General features: G+C 38.9%; 1 protein-coding gene across 3 annotated transcripts in view; it reads left to right on the top strand.

Moving 5' to 3' along the window:
* WDR89 (WD repeat domain 89) overlaps positions 1 to 23,668 on the top strand; it is a 142,116-nt gene that overhangs the window by 75,898 nt on the left and 42,550 nt on the right. Inside the window, exon 1 of one of the 3 annotated variants that reach the window (XM_081292693.1) lies at positions 18,835 to 18,903. The exons of the other annotated variants lie outside the window; for them this stretch is intronic. The gene's annotated coding sequence lies outside the window, so the exon portion shown is untranslated. Of the gene's footprint in view, positions 1 to 18,834; positions 18,904 to 23,668 lie in introns of those variants that run through there. 3 annotated transcript variants of the gene reach the window in all.

Genomic DNA, 23,668 nt, shown 5'->3' with positions numbered 1-23,668 from the left:
GCCTACAGGAGACGCATTTGATAGGAAAAGATATACACAGACTGAAGGTGAAAGGCTGGGAAAAATCATTCCACTCATATGGACTGCGGAAACAAGCAGGAGTGTCCATACTCATATCAAACAAAATAGATTTCAAGCCAAAGTTAATCAAAAAGGATAAAGAGGGACACTGCATACTGCTCAAGGGAACCATACACCAACAAGACATAACAATCATAAATATATATGCCCCAAACAATGGTGCAGCTACGTTCATCAAGCAAACTCTTCTCAAGTACAAGAGTCTAATAGACCACCATACAATAATCATGGGAGACTTCAACACACCTCTCTCACCACTGGACAGATCTTCCAAACAAAAGTTAAATAAGGAAACTATAGAACTCAACAACACAATTAACAACCTAGACTTAATCGACATATATAGAATATACCACCCAACATCAAGTAGTTACACTTTTTTCTCAGCAGCACATGGATCCTTCACAAAAATAGATCATATATTATGTCACAGGGCAACTCTTAGACAATATAAAGGAGTAGAAATAATACCATGCATCTTATCTGATCATAATGGAATGAAACTGAAAATCAACGATAAAAGAAGGAAGGAAAAATCATGCATCACTTGGAGAATGAACAATAGGTTACTGAATGATCAATGGGTTATAGAAGACATTAAGGAGGAAATTAAAAACTTCTTAGAGTTAAATGAAATCACAGACACAACATATCGGAATCTATGGGACACATTGAAAGCAGTTTTAAGAGGAAAATTCATCGCCTGGTGGTCATTCCTCAAAAAAAGAAAAAACCAACAAATAAATGAGCTCACACTTCATCTCAAAGCCCTAGAAAAGGAAGAGCAACACATCAGCAAAAGAAGTAGAAGGCAAGAAATAATTAAAATCAGAGCTGAAAATAATGAAATCGAAACAAAAGAAACAATTGAAAAAATTGACAAAACCAAAAGTTGGTTCTTTGAAAAAATAAATAAAATCGACAGACCCTTAGCCATGCTAACGAAGAGAAGAAGAGAGAGAACCCAAATTACTAGCATACGGGATGAAAAAGGCAATATCACAACAGACACCTCAGAAATACAGAAGATAATCAGAAATTACTTTGAATCCTTATACTCCAATAAAATAGAAGATAGTGAAGGCATCGATAAATTTCTTAAGTCATATGATCTGCCCAGATTGAGTCAGGAAGATATAGACAGCCTAAACAGACCAATAACAATAGAGGAAATAGAAGAAACCATCAAAAGACTACCAACTAAGAAAAGCCCAGGACCGGACGGGTATACAGCAGAGTTTTACAAAACCTTTAAAGAGGAACTAACACCAATACTTTTCAAGCTATTTCAGGAAATAGAAAAAGAGGGAGAACTTCCAAAGACATTCTACGAGGCCAACATCACCCTGATACCTAAACCAGACAGAGACACCTCAAAGAAAGAAAACTACAGACCAATATCTCTAATGAACCTAGATGCAAAAATCCTCAATAAAATCCTGGCGAATCGGATTCAAAATCGTATCAAAAAAATTATACACCATGATCAAGTAGGATTCATCCCTGGGATGCAAGGCTGGTTCAATATACGGAAATCAATAAATGTTATTCACCACATCAATAGACATAAAAATAAGAACCATACGACAACAAGTGCTGGCGAGGATGCGGGGAAATGGGTACACTTGTTCATTGTTGGTGGGACTGCAAAATGGTGCAGCCAATTTGGAAAGCAGTATGGAGATTTCTTGGAAAGCTGGGAATGGAACCACCATTTGACCCAGCTATTCCCCTTCTCGGTCTATTCCCTAAAGACCTAACAAGAGCATGCTACAGGGACACTGCTACATCGATGTTCATAGCAGCACAATTCACGATAGCAAGATTGTGGAACCAACCTAGAAGCCCTTCAATAGATGAATGGATTAAAACATGTGGCATTTATACACAATGGAGTATTACTCTGCAATAAGAAATGACAAAATCATAGAATTTGGAGGGAAATGGATGGCATTAGAGCAGATTATGCTAAGCGAAGATAGCCAATCCTTAAAAAACAAATGCCAAATGTCTTCTTTGATATAAGGGGAGTAACCAAGGACAGGGTAGAGACGAAGAGCTTGAGAAGAAGATTAACATTAAACAGGGATGATAGGCGGGAGGGAAAGGGAGAGAGAAGGGAAATTGCATGGAATTGGAAGGTGAGCCTCAGGGCTATACACAATTACATATAAGAGGAAAGGAGGGGTAGGAGAAAAATTATGTAAGTGGAAGAAACGATTTATAGTAGAAGGGGTGGAGAGAGAGAAGGGGAGGGGAGGGGAGGGGAGGGGAGGGGGGATAGTGGAGAATGGGATAGACAGCAGAATACATCAGTCACTAGAAAGGCAATTTGTAAATCAATGGAAATGTAACTGATGTGACACAGCAATCTGTATAGGGGGTAAAAATGGGAGTTCATAACCCACTTGAATCAATCTGTGAAATATGGTATATTAAGAACTATGTAATGTTTTGAACAACCAACAATAAAATTAAAAAAAAAAAGATTTACATTCATATGGAAATTGGACTCCTGCTGTTCACCTTGGCCTGCTACCGGACTCATGTTACGGGACTCCTGGAGAGTTCCCATTGGTTGGGGAAGGATAGTAGGAGGAAATTCCGGGGGAGTTCCAGGCCCCCCGGTTCGGGGAGACGTGCGGTTCCGGTAGACGCCCGCGTGGGAGGACCGGGTTTGGCTTGCTGGCGCCTACGGAGTATTGGCGGCTTTTTCAAAAATAAAGTTTTGTTCCTGCTTGAGTGGCTCGTGATTCTGTGCCCAGCCAAGACTGCAGCATTTGGTGTCCCGTGCGGGGAACGCCTGAAACTTAGAGGTGAGTAAAATTGCTCGCTCCTGACGGAAGGCGACAGAATGGGTGACCATTTCAAAAAACAATGTGTTCTTGTTTTGATTTATTTTGTTTTTATTTCAAGCTCCCTAGCCCTAGAATTTTCTCAGGCGAACCGGGAAAAATGGTTGGCTCAAGGTTTGAAGTTATTCGGCCCTGAGAAAGAGAAAATTGATACAACCATTCTCTGTTCCGTTTTGTTTCATTCTGTTTTGGCTTTGTTTTATGCTATCTTATTGGGTTACGTTACCTTTATAGTAGATTAGAATCTAGTAAAAAAACAAACCGAAAAACTGTTAAGTAAATTGTTAGAGGTCCAAACTATGGTAGAAAAAAACGCTAGGTCAACCAAAAGAGAAGGTCTCTCAAGCTAGTCAGACAGAGGAAAATTGAAAGAAAGAAAGCTTAGAGGAAAAACAGCCATCAGGTGGAGAATTACAACAGGAGGTTGCTACTAACTCCGTTCCATCACCAGAGGGCGTAATTCAACCAACAGCTCCATCTACAACTGAGCGGCCCTCAACTCCCATAGTTGATGGACGGAATTCTGAGGCAGGACCCCAAAGATTAGCATACCCTGTACTTGAGCAGGCAGGAGGGCAATGAATTCACCGTGCTTTAGATTTCAAAACAGTAAAGCAATTAAAGGAGGCTGTAACAACCTATGGGCCGCAAGCTCCCTTCACGATAAGCATGGTCGAATCTGTTACCAACTTGGATATGACACCAGCAGATTGGGCTAACATGTGTCGATCTGTGCTAAACGGAGGACAATATTTGTTATGGAAGGTTGCCAATGAGGAATTTTGAATGGAGACAGCTAGGCGAAATGCAGAAGCCGGTTACCCTCAAAGAAATATAGATATGCTATTGGGAAAGGGACCTTATGAGGGTCAAAGACAGCAAATTGAATATGACCCTGGCGTATACGCACAAATTGCTGTAGATGCAGTTAGGGCATGGAAAACTTTACAGGGGCATGGAGACTTACAAGGTCAATTATCTAAGGTAATACAAGGAACTAATGAACCTTACGCTGAATTTGTAGACAGCCTCTAGGATATTTGGAAATACAGAACAGGTAATGCCATTTATAAAACAACTGGCTTATGACCAAGCAAATCGTTGCTGCAGAGAGGTCATTAGACCATGGAGACATGAAGATTTAAACACATATATTAAATTATGTAGAGACATTAATGAACAAGGGCAAGTCTTAGCAGCAGTACAACAGGCTTTAGATGCCAGGCCAAAAACATGCTATAATTGTAATCAAACAGGACATTTTAAAAGGAGCTGCCCCATAAGAGGAGGGTTTAACAAATCTGGGTATCAAAGGAATAGAATACCGGGTATTTGCCCACGATGCCAGAGAGGGAAACATTGGGCTAATGAATGCCGTTCTCAAACCGCCAGAGGGTATTCCGTTATCAAAAAACGGACAAGGACCAAGTGTTTACCCACGATATCGTGGAGAAAGGTATCAAGCTCCATTGCCAAAAAACGGACTAGAGGGCCCAATGCCCCGGGACCCAAAACCACAAATATATGGGGCAATGGAGGAACCCAGCAGCACCATCAAGGTAGTGCCCAAGACGCATTATCCATTAAATCCCTCATCAGACAAACTAGAGGGAGCGCAGGGCTGGACATCTGCGCCTCTGCCAGAGCAGTACTAACTCCAGAGATGGGAGTTCAAATCATTCCCACAGGAGTAAAAGGACCTCTTCCCCAGGGAACAGTAGGCTTATTATTGGGACGCAGTTCTTCTACACTAAAAGGACTTATGATAAGTCCTGGGGTAATTGATCCCGATTATGAGGGTGAAATAAAAATTATAGCTAGTTCTCCAAGAGGTATATCAGTAATTTCACCAGAAGATAGAATAGCACAGTTATTAATAATACCCAGCCTACATGATAAATTTTCCAGTTGTAATGTAGAAAGAGGTTCCAAGGGATTAGGCTCCACAGGTGTAGATTGGGCTATGCTGTCTTTAAATTTAGATTCTCGCCCAATGCTAAAATTAAATATTCAAGGACATGACTTTAATGGGCTGCTGGACACAGGAGCTGACCTCAGCATCATATCTCGTCAAGAATGGCCAAAACATTGGCCATTACAACAAGCCACTCAAACGCTTCGAGGCCTAGGAGTGGCAACAAATCCCCATAGAAGTGCTATGGTATTAGATTGGAGGGATCCTGAAGGATGTGAAGGAACTATACAGCCCTATGTATTGGATCATCTTCCCATAAATTTATGGGGACGAGATGTCCTAGATCAATTAGGATTGACATTAACAAATAACATCAATCCTAACGCGCCCACTACTAGGGCTAAACAAGTCTTTAGGAAAGAAAAAAGATTAAGAGAACAAGAACAAGGTATGACAGCACCTATTCAAATAGATCAAGAAATAATTAGACATGGATTGGGTTTTCAGAAAGGGCCACTGTGACAATCAAAATTACTTGGAAATCAGAAAGACCAGTGTGGGTTCCTCAGTGGCCCCTGACTAAAGAAAAGATACAAGTAGCCCATGACTTGGTCAGACAACAATTAGCGGAAGGACATATACAACCTTCCGTATCCCCCCATAATACTCCCATTTTTGTCATTAAAAAGAAATCTGGTAAATGGAGATTATTACAAGATTTAAGAGCCATTAATAATGAGATGGTTATTATGGGACCTGCTCAATCAGGGATTCCCCAGTTGTCTGCTTTACCAAAAACCTGGCATGTTTTAGCTATAGATATTAAAGATTGTTTCTTTTCAATTCCAATTCATCCCGAGGATAGTCCACATTTTGCATTTACTATCCCTGCACTGAATCATGAAGGTCCTGATCAGAGATATGAATGGAAAGTACTCCCTCAAGGGATGGCTAACAGCCCAACTATGTGTCAAATTTATGTTAATAAAGCAATCCAGCCACTTAGAAATCAAAATCCTGAACTACAAATATTTCACTATATGGATGATGTGTTATTGGCACATAAAGATAAAAACACATTACTAGAATGTTATGCCACACTTACTAACTTATTGAAAAATTATAATCTAGAGATTGCAATAGATAAAGCACAATTAAATCTTCCAATTAACTATTTAGGAATTCTATTGTCCTCAACCATTGTCCGTCCACCAAAAATTCAAATACGAGTAGATCAACTCAAATCACTTAATGACTTTCAAAAGTTATTGGGAGACATAAATTGGATAAGGCCTTATCTAGGCATACCAACAGGAGAGTTAGGACCTTTATTTGATATTCTAAAAGGTCCATCAGATCCAAATTCACCCCGCATGTTAACGCCTGAAGCAAGAAAAACATTAAAAATCACTGAAACATATATGGAAAATATGCATTTGGATAGAATTGATATAAGTTTGCCTTTATTATTTATTGTACTACCAACAAAAAATATTCCTACAGGAGTATTTTGGCAAGAAGGTCCATTATTGTGGATACATTTATCTTATTCTCCTAACACTATTCTTACTAGATATCCTGAGGCTGTAGGACAATTAATACTCAAAGGAATAAAAGCAGCAGAGGGGGTGTTTGGGATTTCTCCCAATAAAATTATTACTCCATATACTATGGATCAAATTGATGAGTTAGCTAATGAGTTAAATACTTGGGCAATAATCATGTGTAAAACTAGTGTTTCATTTGATAATCACTTACCATCTAATCCTTTGTTGTCTTTTTGGTCTAAGCATCCTGTAGTTTTTCCAAAAATGACAAGAAAAACCCCTATCATAAATGCTCCAAATATATTCACTGATGGGTCAAACAATGGTACAGCAGCAGTAGTTACTCCTGATCAAACTTTTACATTTTTAGTACCCAAACAATCAGCTCAAAAGGTAGAGCTTAATGCAGTATTACAAGCTTTTATGATGTTTAAAGATTCTGTATTTAATTTATTTTCTGATAGTCAGTATGTAGTTAATGCTATAGTATCCCTTGAAGATGCTGGTAGGATTTCACCTTCTTCTACTCTTTTCTCTTTGTTTTCCGCTATACAAAGTCTAATCTGGGACCGAAAAGATCCATTCTTTATAGGTCATATCAGGGCACATACAGGATTGCCTGGAGCCCTTAGTATGGGCAATGAACTAGCAGATAAATCTACACATGACATACATATTTTCTCCACAATAGAAGAAGCTATAAATTTTCATAAAAGGTTCCATGTCAATGCTAATACTTTACAAAAGCGTTTTAAAATAACTAAAGAACAAGCCAGACATATAATAAAACAATGTCAAAATTGTGTGACATTTTTACCACAAGTTAATCTTGGAGTCAATCCTAGAGGAATAATACCTAACCATATTTGGCAGATGGACGTCACACACTTGCCAGAATTTGGAAAATTAAAATATTTACATGTTACAGTTGATACTTCTTCCGGATTTTTGATGGGCTCCCTTCATGCCGGAGAAAAAACTAAAGATGTTATAGCTCATTGCTTACAAAATTTTGCCACTTTGGACGTTCCAAAACAGTTAAAAACGGACAATGGTCCTGGTTATACTTCCACCTCTTTTAAACAATTTTGCTCATCATTTGGCATTACTCACATAACAGGAATTCCATACAATCCACAAGGACAAGGCATAGTTGAAAGAGCTCATCAAACTATTAAAATGTACTTATTAAAACAAAAGGAGGGAATTGGAAAGGGGTATATATCCCCCAAAGATAAACTTAAAATAACCCTTTTTACTCTAAACTTTTTAAATTTGGATTCATCGGGACTTAGTGCTGCGGAAAGACATTTGTACCCCAAAAATGTACATAAGCCTAAGGTACTTTGGAAAGATATTCTAACAGGACAATGGAAAGGCCCGGATCCAGTGATAGTCTGGAATCGGGGCTGTGTCTGTGTTTTTCCACAGGAGGAACAGCAACCGATTTGGATTCCAGAGAGATTAACTAAAACAATTTCTACAGAAAAAGAAGATGATTTGACTCAAATCCATAACAGCTGATATCCAGAGCTCCAGCTTGGCTATTCTTACATCTGTGACAGTGATTAACCAAGGTGTTTTTTTTTTCAATATCTATTTTATTATTGCATTTTTCCCACATCATAAAGTTCTATTTTATCTTTGAGCTCATACAAACCTAGGTTAATGTTTTTCTGATCAGTTTTATTTTTTGACTGTGTTTTATTTTTTGACTGTGGAGTTTTTAAACATTACAATGGAGATTTCACCTAGGTATAGCTACAAGGCCTTTATTTACTATTGTCTTATGTGTTGTATGTTGTGTGCACACTTCTTTTTTGTGTTGTATGTCTGTATGTGTGTATGTCCATATTTCTTATATGAGGAGCGCTCATGAAAAAATGGATCCGAATTTTTTCTTTATTCACGTGATTTATATGGTTTAATTTAAATTAGGTGAACAGCTGTTAATGATTGTTTTTAAAGATGGTTAACAGATCTGTTTGTTTACTAATTTAAATTAGGTAAACAGCTGTTAAGGATTGTTTTTAAAGGAGTTTAACAGATCTGTTTGTTTACTTTCACCTTTCCTTTTCATTATATTTAATAATTCTGTTCAGGATAATGTCTCTTTAGCATCATTGCCAGAATTTCCATCTCCATCCCAATTCCGGTGAAGACTAAGATAAAACCAAACTACAGCTTCTATGATAGCTATCACAGTAAACTGTATAAACTGATGCATCAATGAATATAACTCAACAAGTAATGCTCAATCAAGGACTTGATTTACTTTGGGAGGAAATGGACATATTGATAGACTCCTCCGATTTGAACTGCCTGCAGAACTTGCCTGGACTATATATCAGTTGCATGCATTGTGAAATATCATCTGGTGCACCGAATTGTGGTACTGCTGGCATATCTTTGCTGATGGTGTCACCAGTGATGCAATTTCCTTGCCAGCTCACCCCATGTTAATTGTGGTAATGCTGGCATATCTTTCCTGATGGTGTCACCAGTGACGCAATTTTCCCAAAGGAGCCATCAATTGGCTTGGTGTTGTGGCATTTCTGTATCCTCCTCCCTTCTACTAGTGATGGTCTAAAATTTGGGGGCCAACAGAGGTGAGGCAAAGAACCTCACCCCCCCACTGGCACCAAGGCAAAATTTGGGGGCCAACAGAGGTGAGGCAAGAACCTCACCCCCCCCACTGGTGCATAGGCCTATCCACAAGCATGGCTGAATGCTGGACCGGTAGTCAGTGACGGGTTGATCTGATTGCAGTGGATTCAACCTAAGACAGGAAGCTGACGCCTAAAGGTCAGTTCTCCCATGACGGGTAAGAACCATATGTTGAATTGGACAACCTACCAGGCACGGTCCCTAGCCACATTGCTTGTTGCTTAATTAAACAGAAGGGGGCAGATGCTAGGAGCCACAAGCAAATAATATGATGCATGGCACCTTTGGTTGTAAAGCGACGCCAGCTAGCCACTGAGATGATATGATTATGTTAAGATTTACATTCATATGGAAATTGGACTCCTGCTGTTCACCTTGGCCTGCTACCGGACTCATGTTACGGGACTCCTGGAGAGTTCCCATTGGTTGGGGAAGGATAGTAGGAGGAAATTCCGGGGGAGGTCCGGGCCCCCCGGTTTGGGGAGACGCGTGGTTCCGGTAGACGCCCGCGTGGGAGGACCAGGTTTGGCTTGCCGGCGCCTACGGAGTATTGGCGGCTTTTTCAAAAATAAAGTTTTGTTCCTGCTTGAGTGGCTCGTGATTCTGTGCCCAGCCAAGACTGCGGCAGACTACCAAGCTGATAAGGAAATAGCTGCTGCCTTAGATCCTGAGTGCATCCACCCTCCTCCTACTCCAGTCTTCCTAGACCTTCCCATTATCCAGCAACTAAAGACAGAATGCCAGTCACAAGGAGGCTAAGACTAGCTCATGTTCTGACTGGGCCAAGGTAGGAGTAAGGAGGGGAGTACGTGGGAACCAATCATATGCTCAAATTTATATAACAATTCCCTGTTATCAGCAGGGGATTTGTTCCAAGACCCCCAGTGGATATCTGAAACCTTGGAGAGTAGAATATTTTCTTCTATACTTGCATAATGGTGATAAAGTTTAATTTATAAATTAGGCACAGTAAGAGATTAACAATAACTAATAATGAAATAGAACTATAATATTATGCTGTGAAAAAGGTTGCATCACTACTTTTGTGCTCTGGAGCCATTGTCAAGTAAAATAAGGGTTATTTGAACATAAGCATTGTGATACTATGATAGTCAATCTGATAGTCAAGAGGATTTACTAAGTGACTAATGGGTCTATAAAACTTATGTTTATTTCTGAAATTTTCTATTTAATATTTTTGGACATGGTTGACTGTGGGTAACTGAAAGGGCAGAAAGTGAAACTAGGAAAAAGGGGGACTATTGTATAGTAACAATTTATTGGCAAGTTCAATGTCAATGAAGTAGGTGTGAGTGGAAAAGGGGGAATCAGAGAAGGAAGATGGCAAATATAAGGGAGCACAGAGGATGTGCATCATAGTTACCATAGCTAAAGTTACATTATGTACTTTTTTTTTTTATAACATTGTACCTTTTTAAGTATTTTTTTAGTTGTTCATGGTCATAATGCCTTTATTTCATTTTTATGGGGCACTGAGGCTCCAACGCAGTGCCTCATGTGTGCTAGGCAAATGTTCTACCACTGAGTCACGACCACATTATATACTTTTTTTGTTTTCGTTTTTTAATATTTTTTTTAGTTGTAGGTGGACACAATATCTCTATTTTATTTATTTATTTTTATGTGGTGCTGGGATTGAACCCAGGGCCTTGTGCATGTGAAGCAAGCACTCTACTAACTGAGCTATATCCCCAGCCCCCCACATCATGTACTTTTAAATATAAATTATAAATATTGTTTTTCTGCCTACCAGAAAATAAGCCGCATGAGGTCAGGTTTCTGTTCCTCATTTTTTACCCTCCAGTCTTCTATTTAAGCCCAAAGTTCTATTTATATATAGGAAATGAGGATGAGGGACTGAGGCTGTATCTCAGTGGTAGAATGTGTGTTTTGCATGCCCCAGGCCCTGGGTTCCATCCTCAGCACTCTATACTTTCCCAAATGAGGACCATAATCATAACCATTTCCTTTCATAGTCACTACATCTAGGGTGAGTAACTTCACCTATTCCAAGATCCAGCAAACCATTAAATTCTCGCTTTTCCTTATCTTAGCTGTCCAAATAGGTCATTAAGTAATCTATAAATAAAAGAAGAATTGCCTAGAGCATTCTAGGGGTTGGGAGCAAATACTATAATTTATTCTACTTGGTATACATTTATGATTTTAGTTTTTCTTATTTTTATTCTCTTCTTTTCTCTTTGCTGCTGGAATTGAATATAGGGCCTCACATATGCTGAGCGAACACTCTGACACTGAACTACAATACAACCCCAGCCTCATGATTTTGCTTTTGTGTGTGTGTGTGTGTGTGTGTGTGTGTGTGTGTGTGTGTAGTACCACAGATTGAACTCAGGGGCACTTGACACTTGAACCACATCCCCCCATTTTGTATTTTACTTAGAGACAGGGTCTCACTGAGTTGCTTAGTGCCTCACTTTTGCTGAGGCTGGCTTTGAACTTGCAATCCTCCTGCCTCAGCCTCTTGAGATGCTGGGATTACAGGCATGCACCACTGAGCCTGGCTGATTTTGCTTTTTGAAAGAATAATTTTCTTCTTTTTTTTCACTGCTCATTTTGTTCTAAGTGGTAGTCAAATAAGTTTTTGTAATTTTTTTTTTAATGTGGAAGATTTCTGGAAGAAGTTATTACATGCTACAAGTTTAGGGGAGAAATGCTTATCAAAAGTAATAAATATTGTAGCACAAACCAACAATTATCATGCATCAATTTTTAATATTTAAACCTAAGGGTGGGAAATGTTAATTAATTAAATGAATATATTCATGTTGAGACTGTAATCTACTTAATGTTCTTTTAAACTTCTATCAAACCTAGGAATAAGTTTCACTTCATGAGCCTGACAGCAATCATCTGTAATTATTTGTAATCATCTGATTACAAATTTATTCAAGCTGCTGGCTCTCATGGTGAGTATTTATCTCCATCACAACATTTTTTTTTTTTTTTTTTTGGTACTGGGTATTGACCTAGGGGTGCTTTACCACTGAGCCATTTCTCCAGTCCTTTTATTTTTTTGAGACAGGGTTTCTCTAAATTGCTTAGGGCCTCGATAAACGACTGAGGCTGCCCTTGAATTTATGATCCTCTTGTTGCTAAGATTAAAAGCATGTGCCAAAACACATTTTTTTTTTTTTTTTGCAGTATTGAGATTGAACCCCAGGCTCTAGGGATGCTAGACAGGCTCTCTCCAGCATTTTAAAGATAGTCTCCCTGAGTTTATTAGGCTGACCTTGATTTTTTTTTTTAATACTAGGGGTTGAATCCATGGATACTTTACTACTGAGCTACATCTCCAGCCCTTTTTATTTTTTATTTTGAGAGATGATCTTACTAAATTGCTTAGGTTGACCTCAACTTGCATCTTCCTGCTTCAGCCTCAGTTGCTGGGATTACAGGCCTATGCCACTGAGCCCAGAAGGCTGGCCTTGAATTTGTATTCCCCTGCTTTAGCCTCCCAAGGTAGCTGGGATTATAGGCATGCACCACCATGCCCACCTTAAATGTATTTTTAAAAATGAGAGAAAACATGGCATGATTGCAATATGATACTACTATTATTGCTCATATTATTAATGATCCTTGCAATCAAGCCTGGGTGTTGTGGTCCAGGACTATAATCCCACCTACTGGGGGAGGATCACAAATTCAAGGCCAGCCTTGGAAATGTAGTGAGACCCTATTTCAAAAACAGAAAATAAAAAGGGTCAGGGATGTAATGGTAGAGTGTCCCTGGGTTCAATCCCAGTAAAACACACACACACACACACACACACACACACACACACACACACAACCCTAACAATCATGATAAGACCTATCTTTAAAATCTTTGGTGCATTTTAAGATATTGCATTAATCTGGCATGGAATTTTGTTTAATATAATGCTTAGAAAATTAAAATCCAACCTCCTAACAAATTCTTCCAAAAAGAGACACACAGTGAGTAGAGATACTATTGGTATGTATTTGAGTCTGTGGGCCAATGTTTCCAGGAATCCTACAAAACAAAGTGGAAGGTTGTCCTATTTTTTTAGAGCTCAGTGTGTGTGTGTATGTGGGTGGGGGGGGGGAGTTGGGAATGTGGCTCAATGGTTAAGTACCTCTGGGTTAAATCCTCAGTATTAAAAAAAAAAAAATAAGACTAAAAGGTAAGAAAGGAAAGTGTAAATGTGTAGTTGTATTCATTTAGCAATTCAATAGCTCTGTTTTTTTGGTCCTGGGGTGGGGGTGGGGGCAGTTCTACCCGAGGTACATCCCAAACCCTTTGGATTTTTAAATTTTGAGAGTCTTGCTAAATTCCTGAGGCTGGTCTCAAACTTGCAATCCTTCTGTCCTAGCCTCCTGAATTGCTGCAGTTGTAGGTGTGTACCACCGTGCTAGGCAGTAATTCAATCTCTTTCAGCTCTTCATTTATATACATTTAGAGTCAATCTGGTAGCATACTCCTTTGATTAACTTCACATGAAAGGGTAAATATGCACTTTCACATTTTATGTAATAAAGAAATGAAATTTTTTTCATATAATTACTAAGATCCCAAGCCATTCCTTTTGGTCCTACCATATTTCTCTGTTTAAAATAAAGCATGGTCCTAATCCTTAATTAAACAGAAGATCCAAACACTAGTTTGTCAAATACTTTTTTTTCCTTCTTCTCCTAATTCCATGCATTTGTAACTATTTTGATATTTGTTCATTCTTTTAACTTCAAAGGGGTAGGAAGAGAATAATGAAGCATGGGACTAAGGGTATAGCTCAGTTGGTAGAGTGCCTGCCTTGCATGAACAATGCTCTGGGTTCAATCCCCAGCACCTCAAAAATAAATAAGAGAGAATAATGAAGCTTAAACATCACTTTTTGGTAGCTGTATGAAAAAGTTTTCTGGAGGTAGGTGGTATTTTTGATTAACATAATTATCAGTTTCAGTACCAGCCCTACCTCCTCCCCCACTTTCATCTCTACAAAGCAAAAGAGGTTAATAAAGTCCATCTTAAAACTGAAGGAGTTTTAACACCACTACCTCTTGAAAAGAGCAGTTTGTCATAGTGACTGGTATAAAACCAGCCAGCACCTGTCACAAGATGTTCTCACCACCCCCAACCTCTGGTTTCAAGGACAGCCTTGTTGACATTTCCGGAAGCTCCAGAGTTGGTGGCTTGCCAGCAAGTACTCCTTATGTAGCAGAGGCAGTGGTAGAGCCATGTCTGGGTGTGGGCCTCTATATATTGGGCAATCTTCAAAGAACTCTGGGATTCAAGATTTGGGCCAAGGAACATGGTGCTTAGGACTAGCCCTTAAAAAGCTAGGGTCTCAAAGATAGTCAGTGGAATAAGGCAGGGAATTAGAGAGCCAAGGCCAGGGCTGTTCCTTTCAGAGATATTTTATCAGAAAGGGGAAATGAGATCGTTTATATATATATTATATGCTTATATAAACCTACTCCCACAAATATAACAAAATATCAAACATGGTTCTCTGGAATAAATTCTAAGTCTCAAACCCTACTCTTTAATGATCTGAAGTTCTTCTATATATATGACTGTAATAATCAGTTTTCAACTTGATGATCAGTACCTATTCAAATACTCTGTGTTGCTGGGAAGGTATTTGTAGATAAGATTAACATTTCATAATCAGTAGATTTTAAGGAGATTATCCTTGATAATCTGAGTGAACCTGAATCAACTGAAAGGCCTTCAGAGCAAAACAGCAGAACAGGTTTGCCCAACAAAATTCTTCTTGGACTGTAGGTCATGCCTGAGAATTCCAGCCTGCCTTCCCTGATGGCCTGCTCTACTGTTTCAGACTTGCCTAGCCAGCCCCCAACAACTGTATGAATCAATTCCTTGGGGAAAAAAACAAAACAAAACCTTACAGTATCTCTCCTATGGGTTCCTTTTCTCTGGCTGAGCTAGATATAGTGATTAAGTGTAAGAATTTGCAAGCAGTATTATGTACAATTTGGGCTTTGCAGCATATTTTATATATATATATATATATATATATATATATATATATATATATATATATTTTACATATTATATATATAAATATCTTTATATTTATTTATTTCTATGTGGTGCTGAGGATTGAACCCAGGGCCTCAGGTGTGCAAGGCAAACACTCTACCACTGAGCCACGACTCCAGCCCTTATATAGTATATTTTAATAGTAGCAAATACAAATATTTTGTGTACATATGTGTGTATATGGGTATATATAATTTTTGATTTACCATTTTAATAGTAGTTTCTTAAATGATAATTTACCCCCTTCATAATGCAATTTAAAACTATTTCTTAAAACTAGCTCTTTAGTGATTAAAGAATAACCTCTTTCCTTCTTTTTGGTGGGGTGGGATATGGGATTTACTGGGGATTAAACCCAGGGGCTTTATTACTGAGCTACATCCCCATCCCTTTTTATTTTGAGATAGGATCTCACTATATTGCTGAGGCTGTCCTCAAATTTATGATCTTCCTGCCTGAGCCTCCCAAATTGTTGAGATTACAAGTGTGAGCCACTGCACCTGGCCTTCATTGATTTTTTTTTAAACATTTTATTTTATTTTTTAAAAAAGAGAGTGAGAGAGGGAGAGAGAGAGACAGAATTTTAATATTTATTTTTTAGTTCTCGGCGGACACAACATCTTTGTTTGTATGTGGTGCTGAGGATCGAACCCGGGCCGCACGCATGCCAGGCGAGCGCACTACCGCTTGAGCCACATCCCCAGCCCTTCATTGATTTTTTGATTGATTTATTTTTGATCACATAAGTCAATACCAAAATTATCACTTATTCTAATACAAATTTATTTTTACATATATATCAAAAAGTTTACACTATTATATCATGTACAAAATTTTTAAAACACAGAGATGAGAAGAAAAATAAGGTTAAAAAGTAAATACAGGGGCTGGGGATGTGGCTCAAATGGTAGCGTGCTCGCCTGGCATGCATGCGGCCCGGGTTCGATCCTCAGCACCACATACAAACAAAGATGTTGTGTCCACTGAAAACTAAAAAATAAATATTAAAATTCTCTCTCTTTCTTAAAAAAAAAGTAAATACAAATAGGGGTTCTAATATTTTCTCCCTGCATCTCAAAAGTCACCTTATATTTACTTTGATGCACTCCTTAAGCTACAGTCCAACAGATGATGTACAAAGATGATTGAGAGGTTCATCCCATTAAAAAAAATAATGGTATCTGTTTGAGTTTCAGTTTTTAAATTCACACACAAAAAAAGTGATTAAAACTTTTTCTCTTTAAAATAGAACACTTAAGAAAATAGGCAGTGGTGCACAACTGTAATCTCAGTGACTCAAGAGGTTGAGGCAGGAGGATCCCAAACTCAGACCAGCCTGCTCAACTTAACAAAGCTCTAAGCAACTTAGCAAGACCCTGTCTCAAAAAAAAAAAAAAAAAAAAAAAGGGCTGGGGATGTGACTAGTGGTAAAGCACCCCTAGGTTTAATCTCCAGTACCAATGAATGAAAGAATGAATGATGAATGAATAAAAGGAATACTTAGGGCCTGGGGGTGTAACTCAGGGGTAGAGTATATGTTTAGCATGTGGGAGGGCTCGGTTTAATCCCTAGCACCCCCCCCCAAAGTGAACAGTTATTAAACAAATCAACAATATTACATTTAGGTTTGCACCCAAGAGAAATAGAAACACATACCATGCACATATTAAATTAAAAAAAAAAAAAGAAATGAAATGGAACACTTGGGGATCGTCCAAAAGCCCTGTGAGAACTTAAAAAAGTTTATACACAACAGCTGGGGATGTGGCTCAAGCAGTAACGTGTTCCCCTGGTATGCTCAGGGCGCTGGGTTCAATCCTCAGCACCACAATCAAATAAAATAAAGATGTTGTGTCCACCGAGAAACTAAAAAATAAATATTAAAAAAAATCTCTCTCTCTCTCAAAAAGAGCTTCACCTCACCTCTTAAAAAAAAAGTTTATACACAACAGGCCAAAGTGCACACAATTTATTCAGTCAGTTGATTTATCACTTAGCTAACCACTGCTAACCACAATAACAGCCTTGATGCCTTGAATCACAGAAGCCTTGATACAGTTTTTAATGGGTTTTATTCTTAGTCATAGAATATTCAATTTATATCCCAAATGGATCACTGATTTAAAATAGGATGCAAAAGCAAAGAAAAGAACATAAAACAGGAGGTTAAAAAAATACTATTAAAATGTTGATTAATGAAAGCATTAAAACGTAATTTTGCATTTTTGACTCAAGGTAATCTTTACTGTAATGATACATTTCACTTAGTATACTGCACAGAATATTAAAGGAGAACTAAAGTGGTTTTTCATCAATGTGACACTTCATTTATTGGGAATAAAGAGTTACATCTGTAATGTTCCATTTACATACAACCTGAAACCTCTAATGATTTTGAAGAAAAAATACAGGACAATACTTTTTTAAATAATTTTATTTTTTAAACAAAGATGAAGTAATTCCAACCATCAGTCGTAATTTTTAAATCTAGAAAAATTGCTTTTGGGGGAGTACCAGGCATTGAACCAAAGGGGTACTTAATCACCAAGCAACATCTCCAGCCCTTTTTATATTTTATCAGAGACAGGGTCTCGTTGAGTTGCTTAGGGCATCGGAAAGTTGCTCAGGCTGGCTTTGCACTCAAGAGCCTCCTGCCTCAGGCTCCCCAACCGCTGGGATTACAGGCGTACACAACCCACCGCACCAGGCTGTTCAAATATTTTCAATGGTCACCCATATGAAAATTAAAGGCGGTTTTGTTGTAATAGCAAAAATTTACAAACAATTTTAATGCACACTAACTATGAACACCTAGCAGAGTGCCCGACACATCAGTCAGTAAACAAGTTTCTTGAAAACACTAACATTTATCTTTTATGAGCACACATGACATTTTTCAATTTTATCTTTGCCTTTAACAGTGTTGATATACGAAAGGATAAAAGCATAATAAACATCAAAACCACAATAAACGTCAACAGGTATTAAGAACAATGCGGTAAAACTACAGCAACCACCACACTTATCCTTTAGGACCTCAGCGTCCGGGACTACAAATCCCAGAGCACCCTGGGGCTAAGGCGGAGCTACTTACAAATTGATAACTTTTTCATCCAATGATAACCACAGAATTTCTAAACCACAGTCGCGCCAGTGAGAAGTAGAAGGAGTGGACCCTCCGCGTTCAAACATGGAATTAGGCTTCCTGCCCTGATTTTTCAGGGCCTGACTCTACCAAATTATTTCTCACCCTCAGTACAAGTCTCCTAGTCACCATAACAGTTCTCTACCCGTGTTTGGATCAGTGGAAGCGCTAGCGTCTAAACGCTGAAAAGAACCCACATATCCTGATATCAACAGGAAGTTTTGGAGCGCTGAGGAAGAGGTGGAACCTGCTTTTTTCTTGCCCTTTATTGGACGCAGCTGAAACTTCCATCCCAACCAATGGGGTGGTTGAAACTTCCGTTAACGCAGCGTATGGACGGTGCTGTGTGACGCTTTACGTAAACTGGGTCTACGCAGACGCATACGCCTTTCTACCGTCCAATCGGGAGCTAGCTAGAGGACAGACCTGGCGCCTTCACTCCCCTGCTTTTTTCTTCCTCGGGGTTTTGGCCGCCTTTCTCCTGCTAACCAATCCTCTGCATTTTCCTTTGCGCTTTTATCCAATCAAAGAGGTGGGGGGGCGGAGTTCCGGACGTCAGCTCTCAGCTACTATCGAACTCGCGATTTTTCTCCAGCTCCAGTTTGGGGTTTGCAGCAGAGGTACTCTTTTGCAGGGCTGAGCGGGGACGGTCCCGGGATGGGCAGCTGTCTTTTGGCAGGCGACTAGAGCCCGGGTGGAGTCATGAAAGCCCGAGTCACTGAACCTCTAGGGTGGGGAACTCCGAGGGAAATCGGAAATGACGGGGAGGAGGGAGCACGTGTTGGGGCTTCTCGCATGGGGTCAGAGTCCCTGGATCAAACCGGCACGTCCTGCTGCATTGCAGTGCCTTGTGCAGGTCAGACTGGTGTTGCCGACGCCTTCCCCAGCTCCTGTGCTCTGGGTTATTTTTATGGTAAAAGCTAAGCACCAGTTTCCAAGGAAGGGTCACAAGTCCTTTTTTCCTTCACTTTCCCTCTCCTCACGCCTTCTGCGTTTGGCATTTTTCCATGTTAGCAGATTTTCACCAGGGAGGAGACCCTGGTGAAAATCTGTAGTATGTGCTATAATAACAGCTACTGTGCTAAGCACTTTGTATGTATTATAACATTGAATCTTCACAGCATTCTAGAGGTAGGCGCTGTTAATAGTTCTCATTTTCACAGAAAGAAACGGTCTTAGACATTAATTTACCCGTCCATGTGTGTAGCTTTATTGAATAAAAGCGCAAAGGAAAATGCAGAGTGTGGCATTCGGCTTACAGGGATGTAAAATTAAAAGATTGTATTACTTACAAAATGCTACTTCTGTTTTCTAATTTGAGATTATTTAAAATTACTTTAAAATAAATTTGAAATTAAGTTGATTATGATAATGGTGGTAAACTGATAAAGTAGAAAGACATCAGAGTGGAGGCAGTTTTGGACCTTTGGTTAAGTCATCCTCTGCTTCTTCAACTGTAGAATTAAAATCAGTAGCAAATTTGCCTATTTCTTACAGTTGTGAGGAACAGATGAGAAGTTTATATAAAATGTGTTACATCAACTACACCTGACTGTATCTGCGTTTCAGATTCTGTTCTGACATTTGGACGTCATTTGAACCCACTGTACAGAGTAGAACAGTGGTAGCACGTAGCATAGAAACACACCTCTATCTATCTAGATCACTTGCCTTCTTGTCCTGGATTCAGGACAGTTCTGGTGTGCGAACTGAGAAGTGTCTGGATTGTGTTCTTTCCTTAGGCTGTTCTATGTTTAAGACAAAAATAAATCAGCCCACATAACTGCTTTTCTGAGTTCTTTTCTCTCACCTTGTTCATCAGTATTTGAGTTGTATTTTTGTTTTAACCTAAAGTTATGACTACCCTTTCTGCAGCTTAAAACACTGAGTTCCATCCCCAGGCCTTTTTTATTTTTTATTTTGAGACAGGGTCTTGCTAAGTTGCTTAGGAACTCACTAAGTTGCTGAGTCTGGCTTTGAACTTATCCTTCTGCCTTAGCCTCCCTAGTCGATGGGATTGCAGGCACTGTGCCACTATGCCCATCTCTTTTGTTTTTTCACCATACTTCTTTGAAGGAACTGTATTTGCAGTGATTTCTGTGTATTTTCATTTACTTGATAGCAAAAAACAAGAAAATTTCTCTATTTCTAAACTGGAGCGATCCTCATGTTAATTCAGTTTAATATAAGTTGGATCATGTGCACATCGCTGCTAAACTATCAAAAAGGTGTATTAATTTTGTATGGCCACTATAACAAATTATCACAAAACTTACTGATAAAACAAATATGTTTTCTTTCAGTTTTGGAGGTCTGAAGCCTGACTGAAATAATTTTCACTGGGCTAAAGTTAAGATATTGCAGGCCGGATTCTTTCTGATGAAGGAAGATCCATTTCCTAGCCTTTTTCAGCTTCTACTGTTTTTTTATATTCCTTGGCTTGTGGCTCCTTTTTCCAAAGCGTATCATTCCATCATCATATCACCTTCTCTTCTTCAGTCCAGTCCCCCTCTGTTTCCCTTTTATGAGAGCACTCATATTTACATGTAGGGCCCATCCAGATAATCAAGGATAATTGCTCCATCTCCAGATGCTTAGTAACACTTCTAAAGCCCTTTTGTTGTCATATAATGAATATTTATAGGTTCTAGGAATTAGGACTTAGGTATCTTGGGGGTCATATTCACTCTAACACAAAGTATATAACGATTTAGTAGTGGGGCTGAGGCTGTAGCTCAGTGGCAGAGTAGTTGCCTAGCATGTGTGAGGCATTGGGGTCAATCCTTAGCATCACATAAAAAAATAAACAAAATAAAGGTATACTGTCCATCTGATTTAGTAGGGGATATAAGAGGAAAAAAATCATGTTAAATGACTAGTGAATTAGACTTTCAGTTTGCTATGAAAAGAACTTTCAGAGTTGCCGGAGGTTGGTGCTTCTCCAACTTTTCCATTGAATTATCTCTAACAGCAGAGGTAAATGAACATTCCTATCATATCTGCACTTAAGACCTGAATTCTTTTAGAAGAGTAAATCTTAAATACTTATCTTCTACCTTAAAAAATTCATGTGATGTAAGCATTCAGTTTCTTGATATGCTCATGATTGATGCTGTTTAATTATCTATTACTTCATAACATTGCAGTTTGAAGGAGAAAGATTACTGTTTATACTGTTGCCTCCTTCCCAGTTTACTGTAGTAATAGGTTTGTGTCTTGTCAGTTTAAGTAGTATGACGTCAAGTGATGGGAATTCATGATAAGAAACCATTCAACCATCAAATTAATCCTCTGAGTCCCATTGCACCTATCCCAGAATGTTTAGTAGGCTTTATAGAGAGAGAACTGGACCGATAGGATCCCCTACAGCCTCCCATCAAGAAGTCAGTAGCTCTGATGACTTCAGGTTTTTTTCTTAGAAGAAAGTGCTTGATTTCTAGAATTGCTGGCTAGAATTCATAATTTTCAGAAGACAGGCTCTGATTGAGTTGATGTTTTAGTCAGCTTTTTTGCTGTGTGAATAAAGGATTTGATCAGAACAACTATAGAGGAGGAAAAGTTTATTTGAGGGCTCATGGTATCAGAGGTCTGAGTCCATAGAAGGCCGGCTCCATTTTGGGGGGCTTAAGATGAGGCCGAACATCATGATGGTGTGTGTGGCAGAGGGAAGCAGCTCACATCGTGATCAAGAAGTAGAGAGAGAGACTCTACTTGGCAGATACAAATATATACACCAAAGCCATGCCCCAATTCCCACCTCCTCCAGCCATACCCTACCACTTCAGTTAACCCCATCAGGGATTAACTCACTGATTAGGCTATTTCTTATTTTTCCTCCAAATCTTCTTCTATTGTCTCACATGTGAGCTTTTGGGGGACACCTCACATCCAAACCATAGAATGATGTACCATTTAGTCCTGCCAAAATGACCCTGGAACCCAAGAAAAATCTGGGTTTGTTCCCTATGATACTGGTATAGATACATCAGGATAACAGAATGTATGAAAATCAGCTTAAGTTTGGTATTCAACATAGAGTAACTATTCAGTGACAATCTCTGCTTCTTGCAGGGAGTAGGAAGGGCAAAGAGCAAGAAACACAAGTTGAGAAGTTTCAGACCAGGGAGGAAATGACCCATATTGTTTTCTCTTACATCCTGTTAGTTAAGAAGTTTATCACATATCTATACCTAACTGATGTAATTTTTGTCTCTAGCTAGTGATCTGCTGATGTGCTAGCAGTCTGTGCTATCTATATTGGTGATACATCTAGCCAGCTATTTAACAGTCCTTAGTTTCCAGTCCTTTAAACTTTTCTTTAAAACTTCCCATTGTCATCTAAATGTTTCTTATTGGGCAAAGTCCCTTTTAAGCTGTCTCCAGACCTGTGATGCTGACATATCCACAACAAAAAGCCTTTCATTTTATTTATTTATTTTTTTACTACTGGGGATTGAACCAAGGGGGCACTTAACCACTGAGCCACATCCCAACCCTTTTTATCTTTTATTTAGAGATAGGGTCTCCCTGAGCTGTGGAGGGTCTTGCTAAGTGGCTGAGGCTGGCTTTGAACTTGCAGTCCTCCTACCTCAGCCTTCCAAGCCCCCTAAGATTACAGGCATGTATCACCAAACCCAGCATAAGTCTCTCATCCTTTGCTCTAATAAAGTGTGAGTAGTCAAGCCCATAACAGTGTAGTGCAGCCAGTTCTCCTTTTGCTATGTGAGCAGTTAGCCAGCACAGTCTCTTAGAATTTTCTAGCATGACTCCTGTATCAGCAGTTTACAGGGGACCAGGTCAAAACTGTGCTTGTACATAGCTGAAAACAAGGAAAAAAATTCTACAATAGTCCATATAAACTTTTTCCAAAGAAATCTTTCCAACTTCTTTACTCTGGTACTTACATTCTTCAGTGTAGGTGTCAGATAAATTATGGAACTAGTGTTGGTCCATCTCCAATTTAAGTGGTCTACCACTCAATTTCAGGATATGAAGATATATATAGTATACAATTTATAGGCCACAAAATTTTAAATTTTGGGGGGAGGGTACTGGGAATTGAACCCAGGGGTATTTGACCACTGAGCCACATCCCTGGCCCTTTTTTATATCTTATTTAGAGACAGGGTCTCCCTAAGTTACTTAGGGCCTCGCTACATTGCTGAGACTTTGAATTCACAATCCAGCCTCAGCCTCTGGAGTCTGGGATTATAGGCATGCAACAGTACACCCAGTGAAGATTTTAATGTTTATACACTTCATTTTTGTGAAGAGTTTTCTTAATTATCTAATTATATAATTTAAACAATAATTCTTTCCAGTAACCTAAACCTAAACTATTTCACTTATTTGTTAGATGCTTACATTGGGTTCACTAGCCCTGTT

This window comes from Spermophilus citellus (genome assembly GCF_964194105.1).
Source record: "Spermophilus citellus genome assembly, chromosome: 4".
NCBI classification, from domain to species: Eukaryota; Metazoa; Chordata; class Mammalia; order Rodentia; family Sciuridae; genus Spermophilus; species Spermophilus citellus.
Note: the sequence above shows the minus strand (reverse complement) of the source record. Positions and strands in the feature narration are given on the sequence as shown.